Source organism: Rattus norvegicus, chromosome 13 (assembly GCF_036323735.1).
Source record: "Rattus norvegicus strain BN/NHsdMcwi chromosome 13, GRCr8, whole genome shotgun sequence".
Lineage (NCBI taxonomy): Eukaryota > Metazoa > Chordata > Mammalia > Rodentia > Muridae > Rattus > Rattus norvegicus.
In genome coordinates this window covers 106,133,086-106,149,256 of record NC_086031.1, presented here as the reverse complement: position 1 = coordinate 106,149,256, position 16,171 = coordinate 106,133,086, and the positions used below count along the sequence as shown (strand labels likewise).

Genomic DNA, 16,171 nt, shown 5'->3' with positions numbered 1-16,171 from the left:
GTTCTGAGGACTTTTGTTGCAGGTCCCTCTGGGCCACTCTGGTTGGCTTCTTTCTTCCTCAGCCTCTCCACTCAGGCTGCTGACTTTCCATATTTGGCTATTTCAGATTTGCTTTCATGAGAACTTGGTTTATCTCGCCGCTGCAGGCTCAGGGCTGGTTGGGGTCCGGTTGTGGGCTAAGGTCTGTCTGTGAAATGAGGAGAGATTCCCTTCTCCCCAATCCAGCTTGTTGCAGTAAAGGTGGGGCATAGGTGCGAAAACTAGATTAGGGCCGAGGAGGACGGTTTCCTTTTCCAGGAATATATGCATTTTTAAAGTCGTCGGGAATACTTACATGTAAATAAATTGGTTAAGGCATTTCTGAGAATAGAACTTCCTGGGTGTGTGAGATAATTTTAGACGGTAAAAGCCGGGGTTAACCGGACCTCTCCAATCCAGTTGCCACCGGCTGATCTGCTTCATACAGCCCAAAGCCAGAGATCTTAACACAATTGAGGGTCTGGATGAAAACCTGACACCACGGTAGACTGATTTGAACAGAAAAGGCAGAAATTACAGATGGGAAGGTGGGTGGGAGATGAAGGTGGAAATGCCTCAGTTTTGTTTGTGTAGTTAGTTCAGGAAATGGGTGTCTCCAGACCCTGGACTGTAGTTTCCCTAGGTCTCTTGTAGGGCTAAGCTGTGGAAAGGGGCCAGAACAGAGGAGGGTGACTTTCTCAGGGTCCATGGCTGAAGCCTGTGGTATGGGAGAAGGATGGCCAACGTCAGCAGAGAACCCACTGGATGTGGGTGGATGACCTGAGCTTTCCTTTCTGGGGTGTCTCGGAGTACTTGCAAAGTGGGGGAGCCAAAGCCTCTGAGTCAGTCCCATTAGCCTAGTGGGAGAAACAGCCTTACATAGCTACAATCTCCACTTTCCTGAGGGAAACCTTGAAGAAAACAGAGCCATTGAATGTGAAGCTGCCCCTTACAGCCCGTTTCCTCCTCGCTCACGTCACAGGCTCTCACTCTGTCCCCCACGACACCCTTGTGAGTCAGGGTAGCTTTCTACATCCCCCAGATGTTGAGGGGAAGCCCCAAGTGTCCACAACCCTGAGCTCTGCCTCGGGTCCAGGCGTGGGACTCTGAGGTTTCTGCTTCAGGGCTGTCACCTTCTCAAAGACCCACAACTGCCTACCTCCCCTTTAGTCTGAGGGGTCAGCAAAAGGACCCAGAATCCCCTAAGTGCCTCCAGCATCTGTTCCCAGCAATGTGGGTAAAGTTCTGCTGGAAACTGCCCCTGACATTGTGTGAACCAGTGCCACTCTCTCCACTCAGCCAACCAAGTGACCGGGGCAAGATCTGTGTCTGATTTTGTGGTGGCCTGGAATCTGGCATGGGTTAGCCTAAGAAGATGTTGGCTGAACTGCACTCAGTTTATTTGGGGTGTGTCTCCCAGTTACCGTGGACGGGGGTTAGTGAGAACTGTTTAGTTCCCGGGAATCAAATTAAGATGCAGGTTATAAATAACCTATCACATCAGACTAGCTTCTCTTTCCCAGAGAGAAGGGAGAGGTTCCGTTCCACCTGATTTCAAGCTGGAACTCGGAAGGGATGAGAAAACCTCACAGCAAGGAATGGGCAGTAGCCGAGTCTGGGCCTTCTGAGGTGACTCCTGTGTTCTCACCAGTATATGTTGACTAGAGGAAGCCAAGCTTCTCTGGACTGAGGAGAGAACTAGTGAGGACTTGGCCCTAAGCCAAAGTTTTAAAGACTTAACAAACTAGAGAAAGAGGACACAGGGACAGATGCAGTCTCTAAATGCTGTCTCAGCCTGGGTTGCAGCTCTTACAGCGTTCTTCTGGGCAGGAGCTGGTACTCCAGCAGAGACTGGTCAGAGTGGGAGAGGTGGGAGGAGCAATATCTACCAGCATGAGAGACAGGGAAAGGTGAATCACTCTATAGGACAGAAACAAAAGTACCAAGGGCTGGGGCACCTGCTGTTACCACCCTAGGACTGGGCCAGCATTGGTGTGCTGCTTTGCTGAGAGAAAAGTACTTGAGGAATTCCTGTGCATGGTCTCTGGCAAGCCATGTCTTATGAGGAAGTGGAATACTAGCAGACCTCGAAATAAAAGTGAAAATACTCATTGGTCCTGACAGAAACTCTAGTCCCCAGCACATTTTGCATATTAGCATCTGCAGGCAACTGACTGTGATTGATGTTCTAGCAAAAGCAGTGTGCAAGTGCACTGCTGTGCTCTGTGCTCTGTGCACTCAGAGCGGCCGTGCCCTGCGCACTTCCCTCAGATGTGCAGATAGGTCCTCCACATCAGCGACAGCCCAGAGAGCAGCTCTCATTTCAGCAGTCCCAGTCAGTTTCTCTCCTCAGCAATCCAAAACACCTCTGGAATCCCCCCACAGCCTTTCTCCCCTCTAGGCCAAGCTGTGCTCCTCCCAATCCAGCCAGAAACCTCCACCCATGAACAACCTACTGTGTGCCTTCTTGCTGAGGTGATCTCTCTGCTGCTCCCCATTCCGCTCCCCCTGCTCCTCCCTGCTCCTTGGTCTCAACCTTCTGCACTCTACTAGTGACCTGAGGGGTCCTGTGTTTCCCAGAGTCTCTCTCATCTCCCAGGTTCACTGGAAGTCTCTGGAAAGAGATATCTGCATTTTGGCTTCTGCCTCACTGGGTTCCCTGCACCTGCTGTGGTGCTCTGGGGCTTAAGGAGGACTCCTGAGGTCTGATAATCCTCTGTCGCCAGCAGGCGCCTTGCAGCTGTCCTCCAGCCTGTCCATCAGCTGCCTCCTTGGACCTTGCCCTGTCCTCACTGGCATTCCCTAATGTGGCCTTATTCCTCCGACCCTCCCCCTGCCTTAGAGGTGCCATACGGCCATGTCTGGACACCAGTTTTGTCCCTAGACTTCTCTCCTGGAATTCTTTCACTCCAAGGCTTAAACTACATTCTTAAGGAAAGACACTTGGCATCTGTAGTATTACCTTGATTGACTGTGGTGTCTCAAGAGCTCCCAGGACACCCTTGTCACTCATGTCAGCCCCTTCGGCCTCCCAGTTCTCCCAACTGTTACAAAGTCCGCTGCTGTCTCCCTGTCTTGTCAGCTCCCTAACCAGGCTCAGAGTCTCTTTCCTGGGCAGCCTGAAATACTCACTCACTCTCCTCAGGTCCAGGTTTGACTGTATTTATTTTTCTTTCCACACTGCTGCAGAGGGTCTTCTTAAGATTTAGCCTGGTTAACACGCACTGCTTTTTCTGTGGCAGAGTGTAAGAATATGGGCTGCCTAATCTGGCCAGCTTGGATTCATATCTGGATGCTTTCTTTCATTTTTCGAGACAAAAATCTCACTACATAGTTCATTCAGGCTCCCCTTGAACTCACTATGTAGCTAGGGCTGGCCCATAACTTAACAGCCACCTTCCCACCTTGGCTTCCCAAATGCTGGTATTGAAGGTATTTGGTACCCTAGCACAAGAAGCAATCACATTTTGACTTTGGGGGTGTGATCAAAGCAAGTTGTCCAACTCTTGTGAGCATCTGTTGTTTTCCGGTCGGCTCAAAGAGGTGGCGCTGTCTCCCACCTGGGGCTACTGGACAGATAAAGTGAGCCAATATCCACACTAAGCCCAGGACCCAAGTGCTCATGGAGACTGTGTTTAACACTAGAGCTTGAGGAATGGATGCCTGGCCTAAAGGCATTCAGGTTTAAACAAAAAGCAGACACAGACTGGAAGATGAACTTCCATGTGCCAGGGTAGACCAGAAATCATGACACCTTATGCTGTTGCTTCTCAGTCTAGGCCAGAGACCTCAGTAGCAGGAGAAGGTGGGTTGGGACAGGAACCGTGGGGATTCGATAGCATTGAGTCCCAGGCAACTTCAAAGGCTCCTGGCTTGGGGCCAGGACTCTCGGTCCTTGGAAAGACTCAGACCAGGCTGCAGCTTTCAGAACATTTGGTAGAAGGCAACACAGGGAGGAGCAGAGGGAAATAAAGCAGATTAGAGAAGTAAACCAGAGGCTCCAAGTCACCAGAAGCAGGCAATAGCAGGATGGGGCTGATGCGTCTCCCTCGTTCCTTGTTCAGATGGGTGGCTTAGAACTGGAGGACAGGGGTTGGTGGCTGGGACAAACTAAGCAAATACTGCCAAGGGCCTTCTGAGAGGGAAGCTGGCAACTCACCCTGGGTACAGCCTAGGAAAACTTGTATCTCCCAAGTCAGAATAATCAAAGACAACAGAACAGAGCAGGGCTGGGTAGACGGCTTTGCAGGTAAGAGCACTGGCTGCTCTTGTGGGGGAGCTGGATTCAGTTCTCAACACAAACATGGCAGCTCACAATGGTCTGTAACTGGTTCCAAAGGATCGGATACCCTTTTCTTCGTGCACAGGGCACACACATACATTCAGGCAAAATACGCACAATAAAAATAAAGACGTCTTTAAAGGAAGCAGAACAGAATGATGTGACTACAAAATCAGGTGGGGTTTAAGGGACCTGGGCAGACCTGGGCGTTGAGCCCAATTTGTAGCCAGGGAAGAAGATGCACTTTCACCTAGAGGTAAAAGGAGGAAGCCATGGGGCAGGGGTGTCTGCTCCATTTTAGATGTTTGGGAACTTTTTTTTTTTTTTTGGAGTGGTGCAAGGTGGGTCTCTCAAGGAGGTCATCTGGGTTCAAAGGAGAGGGTAGGTCTCACTTCATTGTACACCGTCTTCCACACCAGAGTGCTTTCAAGGAAGCTATTCAGTATCTGAAAGGACCTGTTGTTAAATCTGAGCAGTCAAGGGTTAACTGTGTCACATGCTGCCACAAGGACCGATAAGGGGAAGACCAGAATGACCAGTGGCACATAAGTCACGAGTGGCCTTGACAAGAGATGTTTGGGTGTGTTAAGAGTCTGTCTAGGGAAGCTGGGGTTATGTGGAATGGAGGCTCATGCAGATGCAGGCTAGTGGGGATGAGACACGGGGACTCCAGCGTCATCTGAGGTAACCAAAGCTGTGGCTGTCCTGTGAGAGCCTGAGACTGAGTGTTGAAGGATGGAGCTGGCCAGTGTGGAGAGGTTAATGGTCAAGCAGGTGAGAACGAGTGAGAAGCCACCATAGACAGTGCCCGGGAGTTCAGAGCAGGCATTGACCAGCTTCGGGATTTGACTGAAATCAGAGGTTACCTCTGCAGCCACCATGAGAGGGCCAATGGCAGATCAGGGGCCCCATGCAGGGAGACACACAGGTGTGGTGGCAGGAAGCAGAGGCTGTTCTGGTCTGATGACTTCTATGTTTTTCTGTGCAATAGGAAGTAAAGGTTCCCGGGGAGGCTGGAGGGAGTGGTCAAGTTTTGCAGAGAAAAGTTTGAAATAGATATTGAAAACACGGAGGGGTGAAAGCGAAATGCTGGCCTCACACTATTGTCACAGTGAAGTGTCGTGAAAGGGACCCTGGCAAATGGGATTTTAGACCTAGGACTTTGTGCAGTGAGCACCTCAGGGTGTGGAACCTACGCTTGAGCCTCGTGGACATTGGTTGACTTGGACTGTTGCCTGTCTGTCCATGCACATCCTTCTCAGCCCTTTCCTGTTTATCCAGGTGCCCAGTGCCCCGAGGCGGCCATTTCCTCTTCCCTGTGTGAGCGGAGAAGGGTTTACTCTCTCCGCCTGCAGCCCACCCCAAGCCACCATGACTTGCTCCACCTGTACACATTCAAGGTGCACAGAAAGTCGACGAAAAACGTCTTGGTCCCTGAGTGGTGTGCTCAGTGGTACAGAGGCTGCTGCTGGGTGTGAAATGCCATCCACTCATCTCAGTGTGTACTAGGCACCAATGGTGTGTGATGCTCCAAGGCCTGGACCTCTGTAAGCAGAAGAAACAGCCCTGCTCCAAGGGTACTTTATTCCGGCAGGGAGGTCAGAGAGCAGAGGCATGAACATCTGATACATGGTAGCAAGTGGAGTGAGAGTCGGCAGGGAGGTCAGAGAGCAGAGGCATGAACATCTGATACATGGTAGCAAGTGCAATGAGTGGCAGGTGTGGGGCTCGGTTGGCTGATGGGCTATGCGTGAAGCAAAGGAGCAAGAGCATGGCAGGTAGAGCAGAAAGCAGAAGCGAATTCTGCACACAAGGCTGCTGTGGCTGCAGAAGCAGACAATGGGAGAAAGTGCTAAAAAATGGGAACACAGATTGAGGACCACAGCCTATTAGCCTAGACTTCCAAGGATCCCCTGAGTATCAAGTGGCCCTGGGAGCTGAACAGAGACAGCTTCTGGGGTTTGTGATTGTCGTTGGGTTTTTTGTTTTGTTTTGTTTTGTTTTGTTTTTATATCATATTACTTCATTTCTCACTTCCTTTTCCTCCCTCCAAACCTCCCCATATACTCCTTGCTCTCTTTCCAATTCCTGGCCTCTTTTTCCCCCTTAATTGTATATATTAACATGTACATATGTGTATGTACATGCATATATATTCCTAACCTGCTCAGTCTGTATAATGTTGCCGTACATGTTTTCAAGGCTGACCATTGGTGTGCCCTGGGGAAGAGTATCTCTCCACTCTCAGCACTCGTGAGTTTCCTGGAGTTCTGTATAGGGTTGAGTCCTCATGCCTACCCCACTCCCAACTTCAGCATGTCTGTTGTTAATGCTCCTTCTGATCACAACTGGGCAGCCACGCTGGTGAAACTGTACATGTGCCTGTCACTTCTGACATTACTAGGGAATACAGTCTCACACTCCCTGCTCTTCTGGGTCCTCTTCCACAGTGTTCCCTGAGCCTTACCTGCAGGAGTATTTTATAGATGCAACTACTGACTTCTGTCTTTTAAAAAGGTCCTTCTGGCTGCAGGCTGTAAGGGAGCAGGCAGCTTCAAAGGCCATCCTTGAAACCAGTGCTGTCACCAGGGCAAAGATGGCTGTGGCTTTGGTGAGGGTAGGTGTGCTGAAAACAGAGAAAGTGGTTCGATGGGGGCTGGCTGGGGGCAGAAGATTGACAGATTTGGTGTTGTGAGCTAGAGAGGAGCCAAGGATGATACCCAAGTTATGGCCCACGCCAACAGGGTGAGGGTGGTAGTGGTGACTTCACTGGGACGGGGAAGGACTAACAGGAGCAAGTGGAGTGGGCATGGGTATTAGATTTGTGGTACTAGCCAAAGTGAAAGAGTGGATGAGGTCGTTGAAATGAGACTGGGGCTGAAGGGGCAGGCTGAAGGGGCAGGTAGAATCAGAGCTCAAAATGTAAACATGGGGGGAGGGGGAGGCTCAGTGATGGAGCACCTACTTAGCTTATGTGAGGTCTTAGGTTCAGTCACATACATGCGCTCACACACATTCTGTAAATTACTACAGGCTCTATAAGGCGTTTATGATATCTAAATGAGTTTCTTTTATTTAAATTTGGATCCCATTCCCAAGGTATCTTGTTATGTATCCACAAATGTTTCAATACTCCAAATTTTTAAAAATAAACTAAAATTCAAAATCTGATCACCCCCAAGTGTTTTGGATCAAGGATAAGCAATCTGTGTTTAAATCTCAATGTCGGGGGCTGGAGAGGTGTCTCAGTGGCTAAAAAGCACTGACTGCTCTTGCAGAGGACCTGGGTTCACTTCCCAGCACCCGAGTGGTGGTTTACAGCTGTCTGTAGCTCCAGAGTATTCAGAGCACCCATGTGGTCTTTGAAAGGCACTGCACACACTGCAAACACTCATACACCTAAAAACAAATCTTAAAAAAAAACTAACAACAACAACAAAAACCCTGTAGATACCAATAAGACATCAAACGGGGGGGGGGGGGACATGATTTGTGAATATATCTTATTCTGATGTCTTTGCAGTCTCATGAAATAACCTATGACCTCCTATAAATTTAGCTTCTGCTTAGAAAATAATTTAAATATCTTACAAATATTAATACAAAAATCATAGCATGTTCACAATCAACTTAGTACCCGATAATACCTAATAGTGACTATGTTCCAGAGAGACCATGATTTTAATTATTTCATAAAAATATAGGAACAGGAACTTAGGAGCAAATTCATAATTTTATATTGTTTTCTAAGTTTATAAAAAGACAAGATATGGTTTAAAATTTTGACAAATTCCCAAGCTGCCACAGTATATGAGTAATAAAGTTGGAATGTTAAATGAAAAAAAAAAAAAGAAAAGAAAAACCAAACAAACCTTCCTACTTATAGCTGTATGACTTGAGGCAAGTTACCTCATTGCAGGGCTAATGGGGGCCTAAGTACAGACCCTGTGAAAACGCAAGCTGTAACATGAGAAAAATCAGGCTGTAGGGGAGTGGTTCTCAACCTGTGGGTCGAGGCCAGACCATTGTGAAAACACAGATACTTAAAACTCATAACAGCAGCAAAATTGCAGTTATGAGGTAGCAACAAAATAATTTTATGGTTGGGGGTCACCACGACATGAGGAATTGTGTTAGGGGCTAGAGAGCTGGCTTCCAGAGGACCCGGGTGTGTATTCCACCGCCCACATAGTGGCTAATTACTGGCTGTAACTCCAGCTCGAGGGATCCAAGCTCACCCCCTGGTCTCTGTGGGTACTGCTCATGTTGAGCACAGGCATGCAGGCAGGCAAAACATGTACGTAAAATAAAAATAATTTTTTAAAATCAAGCTATATATGCCTTAGAGTTGAGCTCAGCGTGGGAAATGCTTGAGCCACCACATTTTCCTGGACACGGTGTCTGTTTCTCTTTCTCTTTTCCTTACTGGTGTGTTGTTTATTATATAGCCCAGTTGGCCTTGGATTCACTATCCTCTTGCCTCAGTCTTCCAAATGCTGGTTGAAGGAGTTTTCCTTCCACCCCAAATTCACTCTTCATGCTGTTCTTACGTCCCCTCACTGGATGCCCCGCTGCTCCCCTCTCGTGTGGTTCTTATCCAGCCCACCCATCATGACAGTGTTGGAGCCAACCCTGGAATGCCCACCACATGGGTGTGTCACTCCATGAGGCTGGACTGTGAGCTCCAACTTTCACTCTATCTGCTTTCACCATGGGTCCAGGCCAGTGTTGGCCTCCCTGCCAGTTAGAAGGTGGTTTTCCCATGAGCCTCTCTTTAAAATATGACCTCAATGCTTCAGCTCGTTTTGCGGCCAGCTTTGAAAACGGATATGTGTTACTGAGCTTGGACAGAGGCATCGGTGAAAAGATAGAGCTAGAATATGACCTTCGGTAGCTAATAGTCAAGCCAATGCATCTGTGCATCAGAGAATGCCTTGCAGAATCGCCAGTGGGAGCTTGATACACTACACCTATGTCTATTATGCTTTTCCTAGATAGCTGATTGGGTTTCATTCATGTTAATCATAGTAAGAGATGAATAACGACTAATAGTAAATAGAACAGAACAATATGCTGTAATAAACTGCCAGTATTATTACTTGTACATGTGCAACAAAGTTTGCTTGGACTCGGAGAAACCATAGCAGTTGATCTGATAACCAAGACAATTCCCAAGTGACTAATAGGTAGTGAATACAGTCTAGATGCTCTGGGTAAAGGAAAGTTCTCTTTGTCCAGAGAAGATTCATATCCCAAGTAATAAAGGAAAGGAAGGCATAAGATTTCAACATGCTACTACAAAAGGGTGTATGCAGCTTAAAAGTCATTAATTATTTCTGGAACTCTCCACTTACTATTTTGAGACATTGGTTGGTCACAGGTAATAGAAACCATGGCCAGCAGATCTGTAGTCACTGTAGGGGCCACTGTAGTCACTGCCTTGCCTATTCTGGAGCCTGACTAGAACCGTCTTCCCTTCCTTCAGAACACCTCCAGACCATGGAAGGTGGGTCAGGGACCCAATCCTCACTTGAAAGTGCTTCAGAATTCTAAGCTAACTATGGCATGTTGGTTGTTGACTGTGTATCCAAGCTCTGGGTTCATATGGTCACTGGCATCTCACATTCTATGGTATGTGCACCATATGAATAACTCAGATAGCCAGAAAGGGAGAGAGGAGCAAGAACTGTAAGTCTGTGCAGGTAGACCAATGGAGTGAGGTGCCTAGCTGCCTCCAGAAACAGTCTGCTTCAGATGAGGGTGCCTTTCTGATAAGAGGAGGGAGTTGTGGGCAAGACCAAGGGCAGAAAACTAACCCTGAAGATGTGGCCAGTCTTGGAGGAGAACCTAAGAGTTCAGTGTCCCCAAGGCCAGGAGGATTGAAGAGTGGCATGCCACAAACCACCCCTCACCCCAAATGACTCAGCCCCACACCCCAGTTTATTCAGGAGCAGAATACAGATGTGCTCAGAAAGGTGCTGGGGCATTTGATAATGGATGGATCTGTTGGTACCTACAGGAAGGTGTGGTTCTATAAACAATGCCCCGGAGTTGCAGATGTGAGGAGTAAGGAACATTTGACTGGGAGATGCTCCTGGGCTGAGGACAGCCTTTGGACAGGGCCCAAGGAGAGGGAAATTGGGGCCAACTCAGCAGAAATTTTGTTCCCAGTATGTCTGTAGGAATAGATTCTCAGCAAAGGAATGGCTGGCACACTGGAGCTGACTGAAGGACTGAGTGGCTAGATGATCCAGTGGATCTGAATTCTAAACAATGCATTGGGTAAGGAGACAGAAAACTAGCAGTGAAGATAAAATAAAGACATAAAACAGTGGTAACAGGAAGAGGGCTTGGTCAGTAACATGCTGCTGGCCTAGTCTAACTAGTTAGCTCCAGACCAATGAGAGACCCCAACTCAGAAAAAAAAGGACAGCTCCTGAGGAATGACCCCCGAGGTCAACCTCTGAACTGCATATACATGCACACATGTGGGTACAGGTGTACCTGGGGCTGGGAGGGAAGAGTGGTGGATTGTGTGGCTGGGGGTGCTACTAGTCTGAGGTTGGCCTGAGGGTAGGACACACATGCACACACACACACACACACACACACACACACACCACACACCACAGCAGCTCTGGGTTGAAGGAAAACAGCTTACTGAAGGAAGCCAGATGCACAGAGCATCTCTTGGACTTATTTAGGGGCAGCAGCATGTACCAGAGGAAAAGCTCGCATATATGTCAGTTGGTTTTAATATTTTTTTCCGTTTTAAAGATTGATTGATTGATGGATTGATTGATAAGTGTTTTGCTCAAATATGTATCTGTGCACCCTGTGTGTGTGCATGGTTCCTGCAGAGGTCAGAAGAGGGTGTCAGATCCCTTGCAACCGAAGTTATGAACGGTTGTGAGCTACCGTGTGGGTGGTGGGATTCAAACTTGAGCCCTCTGCAAGAGCAGCCAGTGCTCTTAAGCACTGAGCCGTCTCTCCAGCCCCTCCTATTCACTTTCGAGTCCTGAATCTTGCAGTCAGTCAGGTAGTCCCGAGAGTGAAGGGAGATGGCCAGTGAGGGTGGGGTTACGCATGCTTCATATCTTCAGAGCCCTTTCAGCACATTCTGTGCCCCTGGTTATGCTTTTCACGTAGACATGGGTCAGCTGGCTTTTCCCATAGGGAGAAGAAATATACTGTTTTAGGACGTGCTGCCCTGCACTCTTCTGGTTAGATTGCTCAGCTCTGCCATGGTAACATCTGTCAACATATTAACCTGGCTGCATTTCAATAAAACTTCATTTACAAAAGCAGTTAGCAGGCCAGCCGCCTCTTTGTTCATAGTGCTATCTTCTCTTCGGAAGTCCTGCCAGGTCACTACATTGTCACTATTAATTCGTGTGCAGAAACAGAGAAGCCTAGAGACAAAGTAACTTGCCTGAGTTTATAAGATTATGAAGTGCAAAACCAAAATTTGAATCCAGACTGGTCCATCCCAGGGTCCATGAGATGCCACCCACATACACTGCCTCCCTGTGGACCATGAGGAAGCAAGTGCATGGAGCGACCCCAGCTCCCGCTGATTCCTTAGGGGTATCGACCACTTCCTGGAGGATGACCCCTCCAAGCCTCAGTTTCCTCATTTGAAAAATGGGGATGATGGTAAGGTAGCAAGCCACAGGTAGACATTGCCGCCTACCACACTTATTTCTAGCATGTTCCGTGGGTTCCATGCATGTTTTTCTAGAGTCCCCTCAACTGGACCTGTCCTGACCTGCACCCAGCAGCCCCTTTGCACCATGATGTTATTAGGCCCCCACCCTACCCCATTCCCATCCCCAACCCCCTCTCCTTATTTACCAAATGCTGATTGAGTGCTCTCAGTCAGGCACTGCTGGCCCTGTGGGTGGAGTGTAATGAAAGATGGCTGTCCCACGAGAAGTTTGTAGACAGTGAGGACCACAGAGTTGAGGTTTTGGAGAAGGCCCAGAGCCTTGGAGACAAGCAGGCCTTTGAGGGAAAAGTTTTGTTGTTGACTTTTCCTGGAGACTTAAAAATATTCCTGGTGGCTCTGGATGACTTGAGGGGAGACAGTGTCCCCCAGAGGCTTCCCTCCCAACTAAGGGAAGGAGGCAGGCATGGATCAGGACATATATGGGTAATGGCTCTAGAGCTACCCTGCAACCTTCACCCATATCTTGTCACCATTGCTGCTGGAAATGAGGAACTGGAGGCTTCCTGACCAGCTGGAGAGAAATCACACTTCTCTGAGGAACTAAAAGCCCACCCTCCTGGCTCACCGTTCTTCCTTCCCAACACTGGCTTTGTTTCATCTCATCTGGCTGCTGTGGATCCCCTGCCTTCCAGGTCCTCTTTGTGGCGAACAGAGAGTTGACATTGGTTCTAGCTGGGGGTCAGGATTAGAGCAGAGAGCCCTGTCTGAGGGAACTGCTTCTCCATCTCAGAGGGAGGCTCCTCACTGCCACTGAAAGAAGCTTTGGAACAGCCTCAGCCTGGCTCAGCCACTCCCTCAGCAATGTGGGGCTATGAGCTGAAATGAACCCTTTTCTCCCCAACTTGCCTTTGGTCATAGTGTTTTACCACAGCAGTAGAAGCCCTGACTAGAACACTGCCCTCAGAGGAGCTGGTAGGAAGGTGCCAGCTTCTCCATTGGCCTAGGTGAGGTTTCATCTAACCCAGTCTAGAATCTAGGGTCTAGAAAATGGTCACAGAAGACTATAAGAGATATTCTCAGGTCAGATCACACTTGGCTTTCACAGAGATTGTGTTCCCCTGTGGGTGTGCTGTCTTGGGAGAGTAGAGACTATTACATCAATTGCCACCATCAACAAGAAAACTGTAAGGTGAAAAAGGAATCTTAATTCCTTGAGCATATTTTTGCTAATGTTTTAGTTGGTCAAATTTGTATCTCTACCGGAACTTCCCGCCATGCTTAGCATCATGTCTTGTTTTATGCAGGGGATTCATGTGACATGAATTGCACATGAAATGCACCGCTACTTAAATCTGCTTTTAAATCAGACCTTGATATTACAAAGGACACCTGACCTTGGAAGCTGAAAACAGAGAAGAATATATGATTGAGGAGTCGTGATTTACTCTGACAATTTTGTGTGAATGTATGTTGTATGTGGGCAGTAATATGTATGTGCATGTGTGCACATGCATGTAGAAGCCAGCGGACAATCTCAGGTTTCTCTTCTCAGGTGCCAGCAACTTGGTTGTTTCGAGACAGGGTCTCTTACTGACCTGGAACTTGCCCATGTAGTCTAGGCTGGCCAGTCAGTGAGCTCCAGGGCTCCTGCTGTCTCCACCTCCCTAGTGCTGGGACTACAAGTGTGCACTACCATGCTTTAATATGTGGATTCTGAGGAAGCAAACTTAGGTCTTCCTGCTTGCAAAGCAAACACTTTACCAATGGAACCATGTGATTTACTCTGATACAAGAAATGCAGGGTGTCAGCTGTTTTGACTCATAGTTTAGCCATCCCACTAAGATGGTCTGGAAAGCCTCCTGCCCACACCCTTGGCTTCCTTCTCATCCTGTGTCTCTGCCCCCATTTATTGGTCTCTCCTGGAACCAGGGCCTGCTCTTATCTCACCCCACCTCCTGGTACAAAGAATTACCCCAGCAAATTCACCCCAGCAAAATGAGAGTATAGGATGGATATGGGCAAGCATAGATGTGGGCGAGCAGCAAGCGACTGCTCCATTCCATTCATTTTACAACTGGGGATAGTTGATTATTAACCAATCTCAAACTTGTGCCATACCCTCTGGGAAATTTCTTTGTGTTTTCATCCATAAAATGCCACCTTCAGTCTAGCTTAGCTGCTTTGTGAGCTCTGCAGAGACATTTGGGCAACTTTTGCTAAGCTTCACCCAGGCTCCAGTGGTCCTACATTGAAGTCTCTCTTGGTAGCACTTGCGACTGGACTATTGTAACATCATTTTCTGTCAGAATTCTGCCCTTGTAGGAACTGGAGGACAATGGACTATCACAGGCCTGTGCTGTCTCTGGACCTGACACAGGGTACAGCATACACTCTCCCTAAATGGGAGTCAGTGGATGGGTGGGCAGGCGGGCAGCCAAGGTAGAGATAGATGGATTTTACTCAGGGTTCCATAGCTGGTAAGAAGCAGGGCAGAAACAATGCCAGTTGTTGGTACTATGCTTGCTTTTCTCTGAGTTTTATTTTTGAGGTACTAAATCTCCTGCAAGAAGCAGAACTCAAAACCCACTTGGGCCTCTGTCTTAGGAACTGTAACCCAATGTATAAAAACATTCTCAATTTTTCTAAATACTGATCAATCCAAAGGTATTGGGGCACTGGAGGTGAGGTGAACAGAGAAACAAGAAACCATTTCACTTCATTACTTTGTTTACCTTGTAACTTTGTTACTTTGTTTACTGTAGGCATAGAATTTTTGCAACCTACTTTTAATAATGGTTCAACCTCTGCTCTAGCCCACCACCCAGCAAAGGTAGTAGAAGAGAACATTATTAGGATATGGGGGAAGTGAACCTGTTTAGTGATAGTTCTTTGGAGGTGAGCTCCATCTTCTTGGGCAGCAGTTCAGTCCTGTAACAAACACCAAAAATAACTTAGCAGCTACAGACCAGTCCTCTAGGCAGGCAGACACCAGGCATGAACCAGCAGCTACAGTCCAGTCCTTTCAGCAAGCAACCAGGTAGCTGTAGTTCAATCCTGGTGAAACTACCAGGCTGGCCAACCAGTCTGAGGTGAGGAGGCTGAAGCAGCAAGCTTCCATAAGAACTTCACGAGCAGTTCTTGAATGAGTTTCTCTCAATGGCAGCATTATCACAAGTTGAACCCAGCAACGCTATGTAAGGCGAACCAATGCATGTGCATCTTTAGCAAAGAATAGCAAGGCAGAGCAAACTGAACCAAGGCTCAGTGGTTGTCTCCCACTGTCTGTGGGGTCATATTTATACTCCTTCATCAAAGGTCCTTTCACGTGACTGCTTATATCACCTGTGTCTGCTTCAGGAAAATAGTCTTTCATGTGTTTGCTTTAGCAAGACATCCTTTCACCTGTGTGTACCAGCAAAACATCATTTGACATGACTAACTCTCCAAAGAACCAAAAGTTTCCACTTCAGCTTACTTTGTTACTTTGTTTACTTTGTTACTTTGTTTACTTTGATACTTTGTTTACTTTGTTACTTTGCCTTGTTACCTTGTTTGTTACTTTGTTCACTTTGTTATACCTGAGACTGACAGGTGACATTTGTGCAGAAAGCTAAATATTCACAGCAGCCACATTTGAGGATATTTATGTACTCCTAAAAATTAGTCAGAAAACCTACTGTGAGGTAAGTAGAGAATTTAAGTTATTGGGAGCTAGGGAGATGGCTCAGAGGTTAAGGAGTGCATGCTGCTCTTGGGCTGGAGCTCAGGTCCCATTTCCCATATCTGGCTCTACAACCTCCTATAATAACTCCAACTCATGTGTGTACACACACACACACACACACACACACACACACACACACAAATCTTTTTTTTTAAAGATTTATTCATTTATTTATATAAGTACACTGTAGTTGTCTTCAGACACACCAGAAGAGGGCATCAGATCTCTTTACAGATGATTGTGAGCCACCATGTGGTTGCTGGGAATTGAACTCATGACCTCTGGAAGAGCAGTCGGGTGCTCTTAACCGCTGAGCCATCTCTCCAGCCCCAAAATCTTTTTTAAAGTATTCAAAATGTGGTATTTATTGCCTTCCTTTGAAAATTGAAAAAAATGAAGTTTAAAATAACTGAATTTTTTAGAGAACAGATAAATGAAATTTCTATTTCTTTTTTCTTTTTCTTCTTCTTCCTGGCT

General features: G+C 47.4%; 1 protein-coding gene across 4 annotated transcripts in view; it reads left to right on the top strand.

Annotated features, from left to right (window-relative positions):
* The window catches only part of Traf5 (TNF receptor-associated factor 5), a 48,804-nt gene that overhangs the window by 468 nt on the left and 32,165 nt on the right, over positions 1 to 16,171 (top strand). Inside the window, exon 1 of one of the 4 annotated variants that reach the window (XM_039091513.2) lies at positions 16 to 5,074. The exons of the other annotated variants lie outside the window; for them this stretch is intronic. The gene's annotated coding sequence lies outside the window, so the exon portion shown is untranslated. Of the gene's footprint in view, positions 1 to 15; positions 5,075 to 16,171 lie in introns of those variants that run through there. 4 annotated transcript variants of the gene reach the window in all.